This window comes from Pteropus medius, unplaced genomic scaffold (genome assembly GCF_902729225.1).
Source record: "Pteropus medius unplaced genomic scaffold, Ma_sr-lr_union100, whole genome shotgun sequence".
Lineage (NCBI taxonomy): Eukaryota > Metazoa > Chordata > Mammalia > Chiroptera > Pteropodidae > Pteropus > Pteropus medius.
In genome coordinates, this window is record NW_024352787.1 from 4,896,416 (window position 1) to 4,910,994 (window position 14,579).

The 14,579-nt window shown below is 34.1% G+C and overlaps 1 pseudogene; it reads right to left on the minus strand.

The window, feature by feature from the left end:
• Positions 1 to 6,954: 6,954 nt before the first annotated feature.
• On the minus strand, positions 6,955 to 7,073 carry LOC120592043 (uncharacterized; annotated as a pseudogene).
• Between the last annotated feature and the right edge of the window lie 7,506 nt (positions 7,074 to 14,579).

Here is a 14,579-nt window from a genome sequence, read left to right on the forward strand (position 1 = left end):
AGGGGTCCTAGGGAGTCCAATGGTACAGTCTCCTTGGTCACCTGAGCCAGATGCTCCAGATATGTCCCTTGTGTAGACTCTGTGTGCCCTCCCATTGTAATTGAGCCTCTATTGCTTTTGGCATGTCAGTAGGTATACTTGACCCTCAGGCTTATTGGCTGTGAGGACTGACCATGGCCATAGCCTATGAGCTGCTGTGTGGGGTTGACTCCATGAAGCAGGATTTGCCCCAGCAGATTCAAGTGTCTGCATAGACCACCCTTTGAGTGTGCTGCTTGTGAGGTTGTTTGAGTGGTGTTCTCTTGTGATTTGAAGCTGGTCATTAGTTGTGCTGGTTCTGGCACCTCTTGGGAGGGGCTTCTGTTCAAGCCAAGGTCTACTGCTGCCAGAGACTGGTCTAGGGCTAGCTGGTAGGAGTTACAAAGCAATGTGAAGTTGGTCGTTGCCTGTGCTTAACCTGGAAGTACATGGGAGAGGACACACTATAAAATGAGGCTGACTGGGCTTAGGGCAACTCAGCAAAAGGCCCAGGGCACCCCAAGGCCTGCTACTATCTGCCAACTATTCATAAGGCTCAGCCATTGAAAGAGCCTTGGGTGGTAAGCTGAGTTGGGCAGGGGTTTCAGGGAGTCATTAGCATGTGGAAAGTGTCATTCAACCAGTTAATGAAGATTCAGATTTGACCTCAGTTCTGAGCCTGGAGCTACTCTTCAAAAGGCTCATAGCACACCAAGGTCAGCCTCTATCCACCTGGGGCCTGCAGACCCCTGAAAATTGTCCAAGAAAGAATGCTGTGTGGACTAATACCAACTTTCTGCAGCCACCCAAACAGTGTCTGGTGGTGCATGCATTGGGTGGTGTAGGATCTCAAGGAGTCACCAGTGTGGAATGAGTAGAGTTCAATGGGTTAATGTAGATTCAGATTTAATGCCGTTTCTAAGCCTAGGTCCACTCTGCAAAAGCTTCAGAGCACACCACAGCTAGCTCCTGCCAGCCTGGGGCAGGCAGACTCCCATGAGTTGTACAAGAAAAACTGCAGGGCGGGTCAATACCTGCTGCCTGTTTACCTGAAAAAGTTTCTGGCATTGAGCAAGTTGGGTGGGGCGAGTCCCAGGGAGTCACCAGAGTGAAGTGAGCAGAGCTCACGAGGCCAATGAAAATTCAGATTTCTCTGTGTGGGGGAAGTCTCAACACAGAAAAGATGGCATTCACCTGTGGCTTCTTAAGAGGAGGACTCAACACAGAGATAATGGCAGCTTTCTTTCCAGACCCCACCCTGAAGCCACAGAGCTCAGTCTCTCTCTGTATGTTTCTCATAGTTCCTGAGCTTCAGTCTCTTTGCTGGAGCCAAGGGTGAGTACCTGGAATTGATTGACAGAGTTTGTATGTGGGCCCTTTAAGAGGATGCCTGGGTTTCCTGCAGCCTTTTGTCTCACCCAGAAAGATGGAATCCCCACTGATTTTCCCAGTCAGATGTGGGGACTCCCCTTCCCAGCACTGGTGCTCCAAGCTGGGTATCCCAATGTGGGATTGAGACCTGTGCTCTTCAAGGGGGAACCTCTGCAGATGAGCTACTCTCCCGATTCTTGACTGCCACACATGGGTGTGGGGCAAGCTCATTTATCACCTCCGCCCCTCCTACTAGTCTTAATATGGCCTCTTTTTGATATCCTTAGTTATAAAACTTCTGTTCAGCTAGTCTTTCGATGGTTTCCTAGGTTGATTGTTCTATAATTTAGTTGTAGTTTTAATGCGATCATGGGAGGAGGCAAGGGCAGTGTTCACTCTGCCATCTTGACTGGAACTCCTCCAAATTTCGAATATTTCTTAAAGTAGAGAGTCTCTTTTACTATCTTTCTGTCAATATTATTTCTTGGTTTTACAATTAAATATTGTACAAAATTCAAGTACATAGACGAGTACATAAAACAATGTAAACAACAACGCACCAACCTCTAAAATTAAGCAGATACTATTTTTGAAATATTTGCTTTGTACTCTTCTATTTTCTTTTCTTTTATGGAATAAGATATTATAGATGCTGCTAAAGTCCTTTCTCCCATCAGTTTCCCTCTTTTTATTTTTATTATTTCAATATGTATTTTTATACTCTACTACGTGAGTGTAATTATAAAATAAATTTATTATTTCAGGTAGTATATATAATTTTGTGCCTGTTTTTTCACCACCAACACTGAATATTATGTATACATGTTGAAATATATATAACTAGTACAGTTATTTTAATTGCCTTATAATTATCTATTGGATGAATAAATTACAGTTTTTCTATTCTTCTAAAAAACAGTAATTTAAAAATATTTATAATTATAAAAAGTGCTTTATGAACATTTGCATAAATATTCCTATCTTGTTTCTATTTCAGCCATTCTAGTCAATGCTGCATGGTACCACATTGGGACTTTGATTTATATTTTTCTAAATGACTACTCTATGTGCTTATTAACCACTTCGATATTATATTTTGGGAAGTCACTGTTCATATCTTTTCCCTTTTTTTTTTTAAATTTCATTGTTCCTGATTTTCTTATTCATTTGTAGAGGTTCTTTAAATATTCTGATATAAGTATTTGAAAAATTTCATTCTTTAAATGATGTTTCTTGTGAGCAAAATTTCTTAAGATTTATGCCTGTTTATTAATCTTCTCTTTTATGGTTAGTACTTTCTATCTTCTGTTTGAGACTTCTTTGGCTTCACTTTCCACATGTAAGCTATATGATCCATTTTGGAGGTGGGGATTATGGTGTAAGGTAGGAGTCAGGATTGATTTATTTCCCTCATTCAGATATATAATTGATCAAGTTCTTTTTATTAAAAAGACCAGCTTTTCCTCGAGTATTCAAAATGGCAACATTATTATATATCCAGAGACAATATATGTATACATTACTCTCTGATATCTTTATTCAGTTCCACTTTCCTTCTGCCCAATCACTTTCCTACTTTCCACTCTGAATGGACATTTCTGCTGCTCTCCTGATGGTTGCTTGAGTTTATTTTCTCAAACACATGTAGATTGGCATAGGTAGACTCCTATGACTCTTATTTGTGCTAGAGGTATAAACTTGGGTGATTTTATTTGCTATTTGAATCCATACTATCTATATGAATTTTTTTTTAACTATTTGGAATATGTGTAGCCACCATTATCTGATAGGATTCTAGAACTCATTTTTCATTTTTAAACAACATGCTCCAAAATAAATTGACATATATAGCATGTCTGTATAGATTCCTTGCTTTACAATGACATTTTATATTCCTCTCCACAGGGATAAGCATAGGTTTATCTATTATTATAGACTTCTATATAAATTAGGTCACTAAGTCATTCCCTGGATTGATGGATTTATAGCTCAGAATGCAAAAGGATAACTCCAGGACCTTTTAAAATTACATATATTCACCTAGTTTCTAGTCTGAGAATGAGGCCCACAAATCCACATTTTTAAGAAGCCCCTATTTTAAAACAGGTGGAAGAAAAGCAATGTTTTTTGCATTTCCTCATTTATTTTGTGATGAGATAATGCAAGCCAGTATCTTCTCCGTGATAATCAAAATTCCTTATATTCTATGAAATGCCTTTAGCTATATGAACCCAAATCCTGATTTAAAAGATGAAATATAAAAATAATAACTTTGGCTCAATATTATGCATCTAAAACTTCAGAATTTCTGTCAGCTAAGTAGTCTCTGATCTCATTCCCAGGAATGCTCCATGCTGACAGTTTGTTTTCTAAGAATTGGTTTAAAAGAGATAATGCATGATTCAGCAGTTTGTGCTCTATGTTCTACATCCTCTGATTTTTTTTTTAATTAATGAGAGTGGAATTATATATCTTATTATAATTAATCCCTGAAAAAAATCCTTAAGTTGTATGTATCTTTTGTAGAAGTTCACTAAGAAGTTATGAATTATAAGATTCAAAAAAGAACTTGTGTCTAAGGACTTGAATGTCTTAGCTTAAAGATGCGAGTTTTATTATCATAAAATGTATTGCTCTTCCTCTACTTTAAAAAATACTATTGTTTAAAATAAAATCTCCTTAAACTGAGTAGTTTTTATTATAGAATTTAATTCTTTTACTTGAGAATGGAGTAATTTGCGTAAATTATACAACTTTTAAAAGGTAATTTTACAATTTATAGAAAATGTTTTTTTTTTCCACACAGAAATGTGGCTGTATTGCAGTGCTGTTTTACATCAAGAGAAATTTAAAATTAAGAACACTTTAAAAATGGCTTACTTATTAATTTTGTTCACCTGACTTTGTATACTATATATGGTCATTTATTAGGTAACACCAAATATGTTAATTTCACATTCTTCTGATTGGAATGTCCCCAAAATATTGCAATATAAATTCTCATGGACTTAGATAAAATTCCTTTTTTTTTTTACTTTTTACAAATATATTTGAAACCCTACATGTAAAACATTTTAAAGAACATTATTTTTTCATCCACATTTTATAAAACTACTTTATTTAAAGTATTCTCACATAACCTAACATTGGTACCTTTTAATGACTAGAATCATTTTTGGACTCATCTAACAATTTTTAAGAACCTATTACTGTCTTAACTTCTGACTGTGTAAATTATTTATTAATCACTTTTTTAATTAGCATATGATTCTATCATTGGATATTTTATATTAGCCCAAATACTAAAGTTTGGTTTTTTGTTTTTGTTTTTAACATTTTTCCTATGGATATATATTGGTACTTTCAGAATATACCACTTAATGTAAGGGTTTAGAAAGGCTCTTTAAAAGAATTTAATAGTGACATCTATCTCTAGCAAGTGTGAAGGCATACCTCTTATGATAACTGAATCTATCTAAACCTCTTTCTCCTCTCTCTCTCTCTCGTCTTTAATCCACTAAGTATTAAAAATGCATCAATTAAGGTAATTACAGGCTAGTGTATCATTCTCAAACACTAAACAATAAACGTGAAAATGATTCTTCTGCAGTGAGAGACTAAGAGTTTAAATATAAAGCAATTCCCTCTTTATTAGAGATGATTTTTGAAACAAAGTTTTCCAGTCATGTAATCTACACTTATTATTTATTTACAGAACAATTCATTTATTTTTCAAAAATATTTTAAATACATCAAGCACAGTATAGTATTTTAAGCTTCTTATTCTGCTTTTCTGTTTTAAATTAAAAATAAAAACTTTTAGATGCTTCTCTTAATTTAGAAGTTATTATTATGCCTTTTGAAAAGAAATAAGAATTTTCATTAACATCAGTTTTTGATACAATTTATGAGAGCTCCTTCTGCAGTTTCCACAGCTGCCTCTCTAGATGTTGGTATATAGTGCCAAAGAGGGCCTCTTGGTGACAGCCTATAGAGGGACCCACAGCTAGTAAGTGTTCAGAAATCTTCACACTTGCTTCTACCTCAATCCATACTGACATCCCCAGAAGAAATAGTCTGTCTTTCAGATTTTTTTTTTCTTATGCCAGTAATCCAACTTGAACACCAAATGTTTGTCTGTAATTTTTGAATTTTATGTGGTGAATTTTGACTTTTTTCAAACTATTTTAATTATTGCTCATTTCCAAAGCAGAATAATGGCCATCTTGACCTTTGTGCATCATCGAAAGATTAAATCGAATCAATAAACATTTCATTAAAAACAAGAAAGTTTTTATAATGCTCAACTTAAGAATGAAACATGATTTTGCTTTTCTGTGTTTGTAAAGCTATCTAAAAGAATTTGGCTTGTAAAACTATACATATTGGTACTGAGTGCCCTAAAAACACAGTAAATGAATTTTAGTACCTTATTTGAGATTCCATATAGAAATAAGTGATGCAACAATAACTGCAACCAAGAAGTATATCTGCTTTATAAAGAAAAGTTCTTCTTTCTATATATTAATTTTCTGACAATGTCAGTCATAATCTACCAAGCCACTCTATATGGGAGATGCCACAAAAGTAAATATAACTTATTCTAATCTGAATTTTGATAATTGTTTATATTATAACAAATGAGAATTACTCCTAAAGTTACTGATAGCATTTTATGACCATATGTATTAATATAGAAAAATAGAAACATCTATTTAAAGACATAGTATTCAGCTTTAAAATGTGCAGACACAGTCATAGGTTCAGAGTTTGTAGCATATAAAGTTGCCTAATGTAATGAATTTTAAAGTTCTTTACAGATTTTAATATTACAGTAGTGATTTGGGGGTCATTTTTAAATGTGCGTGTTTAGTTTTATTTTAACTACTTAAATCTATTAATAAATCTACCTATTTAGTATCTATATTCCAAAATTTCTACCTTTATGGGCTACACGTGAAGTGTACTTCGAGCAATTAAATAGGTTATTATATGTTGTAACATATTTTCCAGGCTCTAGGAGTTCTAACTGTAAAAACAGAAAGTCTCCAGAATTTACAGGATAAATCAAGTGAATTTTTTAACATAATAGATGCGTTTCAAAAGTATATTTTTAAAACTTGGTTAATATTTTTAATATACTGATAATTTTTATAATGCAGATACAATCCTATAATTTATCTAATTTACATGTTTCCATTACAATTCATGTATAAATTTTTGTTAATAAAAGGAAAAACTGTTATAGTTCAAATTTTTGCCTAATATTTATTGAGCACTTAAATGACAAAGTTACAAAATATATGAAACGTAAATATAAATTTGGATAGTTATTTCCTGTAGTCATATGAAATGAGGAATTTTATTCCTTGAGTTCAGACTCACTTATCTTAAGGTGATCTGTCCCATAAAATGCTTATGACTCATAAAGGTCACCTTTGATAGAATGATTAATATAGGCTGCTCTTTTTTTTTTTTTTTTTTTTTAGGCAAGGCAACCCTTGGTTGACCTCACAGATTGCAAGGACCTTGTCATCTTATAATCCCTTAATTTTTTAGTTTTTACAGCTATAGTACTTGGTCTTCCTAGGTGGTCTCCCATCCAAGTACTAACGAGGCCTGCCCCTGCTTAGCTTCCTAGATCAGATGAGATCAGGATTGTTCAGAGTAGTATGGCTATAGACAGGCTGTTCTTTCTTCATTTCCAATTTTATAGCTAGCCAAGTACCAGACTCCATATCTGCACAGGGCATCCTCTTCCTGTGGGGCATGTTATAAATAATAATTCAAATTAAGTAAAGAGAAAGTGTGTGAAAAAAACATAATAAAGTGTTGCATATGTTGTTCTCAGAACATAGTCTAACGAATGTTTTTCTTTGTTCTTGGAATTTATCTGCTTACTGAGACCTTTTTTCTTAGAATAAAAACACTCTCTCCTGATGTGTGCATCAGGAAAATATTGACACATTTTTGTTCTTCAACTCTGTTTTTCACTTTTAATTAAAAAAAATATATATATATATATATTAGTTTATAACATCTCTCTCACTACAATGACACTTTAATAGCACCATGGAAATAATTTTTCACCTTTGTATTTCAAATAACATCAGAGACATATTTTCTCACTTTTTTATGTTGTAAATTGTACCCTTCTTAATGACCTGTAGAAAGCCTCTTTAAAATGTGGTATGGATAACAAAACATAATGAGCTCAGAATCTGAAAATTTGGGTCTCAGTGTTAGTTCTGCAGTGTAATAACTACAAAATTATAAGTGAAGAAATCACGAGGAATCTGATCCCTTTTTGAATAGGTTTCCTCATGTATAAAAATAATGAGGTAGGTTAAATACTCACTAAACTTATGTTACTCGACTACCTTGGAATAATAAAAATAATGAATATCTGTATAGAATTTGGCAGTTAATAAGACTTTTTCACATATATTACTCTATATTATAGTGTTTCCAGGTCTCGTAAGTCTCATAAATTACAAAAAATATTTTAATTCTAAAGAGGAATCTTTTCCATAATTGAAAAGTTATTTGGCCAAGTAATTTAACCTTAGTTTCTTTAGCTATCAAATAGATAATATATGTTTCACAGTGATGTATAGATAGCAGATCTGCCACAGTTTTTTGGTTTTTTTTGTTTGTTTGGTTGGTTTTTTTACAAAAGATAAACCTCAATTCTAGTTAGTTACTTAACTCTTAGCCATGTAATTGCTATTACATGTGATTGCATTTATTCCCTCCTGAATTCAATACAGTATGTTTATAAGGTTTAAGGCTATGGGTCCCCAGCTTGAATTAAGTAGTAAGTGTATAATAAAATATGCCAAATGACAATGCCTAGGATATTACAATTGTATATCTTTATTTGCAGCAACTAAATTTCTTTTAAATTGATGATGTACCACTCATATTTCATTTCAATGATACCACAAGAGATTTGCTAACCTTGTTGCTGTTTCAGTAGGCACTCGTTAGCTGTCACTCTTCTGAGACTGTCTCAGCTGAAGACCACCTCCTCACTGAAGGCCATACAATGAGGACTTGTATTAACTTATATTCACAGGACTGGCTTTCTTGGTTCACATCCAGTGAACAATGGACTTGGAAGTACAGAGGACCAATAATCTCCTTTGAACTCAAAACCATTTTGGGGGAGCAGTCTAGCTCCAAATCTCTTCCCCGTGCAGTCAGTTAAGACCATAGCTTCTCAGTCCTACTTCCTCTCCCTCTCTTCTGTACATATTGATACCAAACATCTCTGATAATCATCCTGAATGCACAGTTCTTTCTGAGTCTTCTTCCTGTAGAATTCAACTTGCAAAAATTGTTTACAAGACAACAGTATATATAATTCATGAGGGAAAAATGTATTCAAAGGAATAACCCACATGACTTGTATAAAGCAGTAAAATAGTATATAAATAAATCAAGGTTATCTAAATGGAAAGGCTACAACTCACTTGTGATGAGAGATTATGCTAGTATGTGTGCATATGTGCGCATGTGTGATGTAATCAAAACAAACATTTATGTTTGTGGCAGACAAAGTTAATTTTAAAGCAATGTTAAACTTCATCCTGAGTAATATTCCATCGTATATATGTACCACATCTTCTTTATCTCATCATCTATCAAAGGACATTTAAGTTATTTCCATGTCTTAATCACCATGAATAAAGGTGATATGAACATCAGGGTGCACATATCTTTGTGGATAAATGTTTTCAAATTTTTTGGATAAATACATAGAAGAGGAATTGCTGAGTCATATGGTAATTCTATTCTGGCGAACACACAATGCATTATATATATGACGTCTTATTGAAATATACACTTGAAACCTATTTGATTTTATTAACCAATGTCAACCCCAAAGTTTTAATAAAAAAATTCATCCTTTTTCTTTCCTAACCAAAACATAATTTTAATTATAGCAATGTTTTTCTTATCCCAAGCAGAATACTCATTTTTCTAGCCTCTCTTTACCATACAACGATTTTTAGGTCTATGAGATAGAAACAGCATCCTGTTGTATGTCCTGGGAAGGATTTTTTTCTTTTTTAATGAATGGAAAAATGGGATTTAAACTTCTTTTTTACCCTTGTTTCTGCCTTGAAAGCAGATGTGTTGTCTGAAGCAGAAGCATCCATTCATTGGCTATGAGGAGAAAGGAAAGAGGACAAGGCTTAAAAAAAAAGACCAAAGATACTGGCCCTTACATTGTTCAGCTGTTGAACCAGTCTCAGCAGCCATGTCTTTCAAGATTGCCTGTTATACATGGAAAACAAATCCTCTTGCTTAAAGCAAAGAGGACTTGTATTAATTTTTAATTACAGGACTAGCTTTCTTGGCTCTTTTAAGAAGATATGAAAACCATGTTTTGTCATGAAATTAAAAAAAAAAAATCAATAAATCCCTTTAGCTCTGCTCTTTTTAAGAACATACTAGAGCATCAAATTTTACATAAAGGATGAAGACAGAGAGAAATAAATCAGTTTTTTTAAGTTTCAGTAGATTACTGGGAATACAAAGGGCAAGTGAGGATGAACAAGGGTATCAAAGACCAGAGTTCTCATCCCTCCTTATTTCTTACCTTGTCCACACCTCAGGATGGGTGCTATAGAGTGGTTTAAATTTATCTGAGGGAGCACAGCATCAGAAATCTGTTGGTTCTTAGGAAATGTGTGTCCTTCAGTCCAGCCAAATCAAAATGCCCTATCAGTAGGAACACAAACATGACAGAGGAAAGTAGGTAACCAGATGGGCCTGAGGCCCTGGTTCCTCAAGACTGCATGGCATATTGGGAAGAATAGAGTGGTATGAATAAATAAATATCTATTTAATCATTTAAATAGTCTTCAGGTGATTCACTCTGTGCTTGGATGTCTCAGGTATGTGCTCAGTGTCTTAGCTCTCTTGTGCTCCTCTCTAGATGATGTCAATGTATGTATAGTAGGAAGTTATGTAATCATGTGATAGAAGGGGCATAAAGAAGGTCATTGAATTAATGTTGGAGACTTCTGAATCTCTCGAGGTCTCCATTATTGTTATATTAAGAGAGATCTCAAATGTCAACATGCTAGTATTATATGTTAGAAGCTATAGTCTTACCTATTTGCCTCTCATAATATCCTTGACTAAATTGTCTTCATTGTTCAGTATCTAGGAAGGCTTGTACTCAGCCACTGACCCCCACAGAATTTCTCTATCCCCTCAGACGAACATGTTAAAACTCCTAGTTCCATTATACACATCACTAAAGACCAAGAGTACTGCCTTGCTATAAAAATATTTGCCTTTTTTAAACTTCCTTTTTGCCATTTCTCCCATGCCATATTGCACATAGTACTATGACGGAACCTGTGGATATGTGGGAGTAGGGGAGAGGTCTTTCTGCAGATCCCTGACTTTGCTCCCAAAGAAATATGACACTAACTAGATGTGTCTAGAGTTCCTTCTGGTATATTTAAGCTCAAGTTGGAAGCCTTAGTCTATAATTCCTTCTTTTTTCTACATTACTCTTCTTTCTCTGAGAGCCCCTCAAGAGGGAAGTTGGATTTTGGTCTTTTATTTCCTTTGCGTCATATCCTGCTAGTATCCTTGAAAACAGGACTCCTGGATTAGCTACCATATGAGTAGGGGCAATATTTCATCACTAGTGAATAAAACCCATAATCTGAATTCTCCATGCTTGAAAATTGTATTTTTAAAATTTAATTTAGAGACTTATTTCTTTGTAGGTATTTTTGGTCTAATAACCATTGTCAAACTAAAAATGTGAAGAAATTCAGCCTCAGGACTCAAAGTTGCCCAATGACCATTTTGTTTTAGGCTGTACCTATCTATTACTTCCTGGATAATAAACTACCTGATTAGGCCTTGCATCTGGAAGGCTGCAAGACAAAACCAAGTCAATGTTTTAACGGCTGCAAATTATTGTCTGTTGCCCAAAATAAAATTAACTTTCACCTACCCTCATTTTTTTTTCTCCTGTGCACTTTTGCTTCCTCCCTTATATGGTAGCAGGAAATGGTGGTTGACCCCCATTATAGTTTGGAGGTTCAAAAATTTTAAAGATGTAAAAGAAGCTGATGGTAATGGCCATAGCCTAAGGACAGAGTAGTGGATGAAGACATGGTGAAAGGTTGCTTAAGAGATATGAGGTTGATGAGTATATGTTCCTTTCTAGTCAAAGAAATAGCCATGCAGGGGGGAAGCCCCAAGTTCAAGGAAATGGATTCTCTATCTAGACCAGGGCACTCTTTAACTATAATTAACAGGAGAGGTCTCTTTTTCCATCTTTGATCACTGGCATACTTGATCCATCCTCATAGTGAGCAACAGAAAGACAAGATAGCAAGTTACAAAGATTATTGTGTGATTAGAATTGACTAGCAGTGCCAAGTGAAATCCAATGTTTTGAAGGGAGAAGGAATTAGGTTAGTAGAAATAGAATGTAGGAAGGCAATGAATTCAGGATAGTGGGTACAAATTGGTCAGCAATGTCTTGGGAAGAAATAGAGAAAATAAGAAGAGGGAAACTATGGAGTGTTTATATTTATATGCCTACAAAATGAAGAAAGAAAAGAAATAGTGGGAGTTTAATCAAGTAGTTAAGAGCTTTTGCATATAGCACTAGAAAGAAACACATGCAAATGAATTAATCAACACTGTACTTACAGATAGAGTCATGCAGGGACTGGTTAGCCTCATCCTGAGAAATGCTCAAGGAACATTTAGGAGAGTTTGTGCTGCAGAGAAAGAGAAAACTTTGGAAATAACACATTTTCCCCCTGAAAAGGGTGTTTTTGTGAGAGATCACACAATTGCAGAGGAAACATTTGCTGGCTATCTACTAGTATGTATGAGAGACCAAGGATCAGCACGATTTAGAAAAATTAACGTCATAAAATGGAAGACCTAATATAGACAATCAGAACAAATGACACTGAAGAGAACATATAATTTAGAGAACAAAGGAAAAAATTCTCATTAGAGTCCTCAGAGGGATTATAAAGAGCGCTGCTTCTGAGAACATGATCAGACTTCTAAAAAAAGGAACAACCAGAAAACGATAAAAAGTTTGGGGGATACTAGTATAGATTGAAAAGTAAAAAAAAAAAAAAAAGTCAATGAAAGGGCTGGATATTAGAATTTGACTATAGACCAAATTAATAATCTGAAAGGTAGAGTAAAAAAAAGAAAAAAAGAAAAAAAAATCCAGACCTTCTAAATCTTTCCATACCTTCCTAAAGAGAGTTACAGATGGAACTATATTAAAAAGATAAAAGTAAAAATTTAAAAAAAATAAACAAAAGAAATTTCACTTGAAGAAGAGCATACTTTTGCATACTGAAAGGAGCTCTGTAGATTGATTAACATAACTGAGAAAAGACTAGCACTTATACAGACCCTGAAAAAGTGTTACAACCTCAAGGATAAAGAAATTTGTCCGTAACTTTTATAAAGGATTAAAAAGCAGGTGGACTTCAGACATCTCATCTTTAATAATGGAAGTAAGAAAAAATAAAGCATATTTTCAAAGTTCTAAAAAAAGGTAAAAAGAACCTAGGATTTCTTACCCAGGCCAATTATCATTAAAATATGACAGAAAATAAATATAATTTTAGTTGTCTAAAGATGTGGGCATTATACCATGTTCTATGATCAGAAAGTTAGGTTACTCTGTGCAGAAAGTTAGGTTACTCTGTGCATGAAAGCTAGGTGGATTTCAGTCGGTATTCCAGGTCTCTAGGTAGAAGACATGGTATAAACAAGGCAGAGATAGTAAAGAAAAAGTGGATTTGGGGAATAGCAAATAGATTAATCACATTTGAGTCACTGTTGGAGAATAGTTGGAGGTAAGAATGGATTTATTGACAGGAATTATGGTAGTCTTGACATCAAAATTAAAGCGAACAAAATAGAATGTTATCTATTCACATTTTTAACATCTTTTTATATTAAAGCAAAGCAAAATGAAAATAAAACTCTCAAAGTTTTACTAAGTGCTCTTTTTATTCTATACCTTAACTCATCTGGTTTTTTTGGAGGGGGCGGAGGGGAGGGTCAGAAGAGAATACAATTACAATTATACAAATCAGTACTTTCTTTATGTTTCATATTTTTTTTTAGATGTAATTCTTTATCTTTGTGGTGATCTGACTATAGTACATAAATCACTCATAAGAGTGGGATAGATAATTAAACTTCCTTTAATATATTATATGTTGTCTAAATATTAAGTAAAATATAAAGGAGTAGATGTACAAATAGAAGAGTGAGTTTAAATGCACATCAGTTGGCATCTGCTACTCAAAATTTGGTCTTATCTATATGAAGAATATGTATATGGAGCACTGATAAATAATAACACATGATTTTGAATAGCTTTGTGTTTCTGTGTACTATTATGCCTGGAGAAAGTCATCAGTGTAATCTTCCTAAAGATGTCATTAATTATGTATACATGTTAGTTATTACCCAATAGTAATGGGTTTCATTGTTAGATTGGTAGAAGTAATCTTACTTTGGTTGTGTGTACACTCACACGTAGCCTACCAAAATTATCACTATGAGTGACACCACAAAGCACTACAAAAAAAAAAAAAAGTTGTTTGCAGATTCTTAGATCTCCAATAAAGGGAACAACAAACTTTTAAAATAAAGCTTCTTGCCAACTTTTGGTTTTTGTTTATAAAATTGAGGGAAGAGAGGGAGGGAAGGAAGAAGGGAGGAAGGATTTCAAGGAAGAAACACTGAAAATTTTTTGTTCTTTTATTTACTCTGTCATTAAAGTCAAACATTCTTCAAATTATAGATTTCTCTCATCTTCAACTGGCAAGGAGCCAAAATTTAAGGTAGAAAACTATTTTTCTTAAAGGAAAAACAATGTATTTTTCTTTCATTGACCTTATTCCCTGTGTCAGCTTGAATCTTCTGAGAAACAAATACTAAAATGGGACTAGACTTGCAAATGATTTATCGAGGGTAATGCACGTAAAAGATAAAAAGGGGAGGGGGCAGAAGAAGGTGTGGAGAGATAGATGTGTCCCTGATACCTGACAGTAGACACTCATGAAAAGAGAAAGGGATAGGGGAGGATTGGGTAGGAAGAGTTTTAGGCTGCAATGCAGTTCTGAGAATGTCGTTTTCAGGCCTATGGAGAGTTTTGG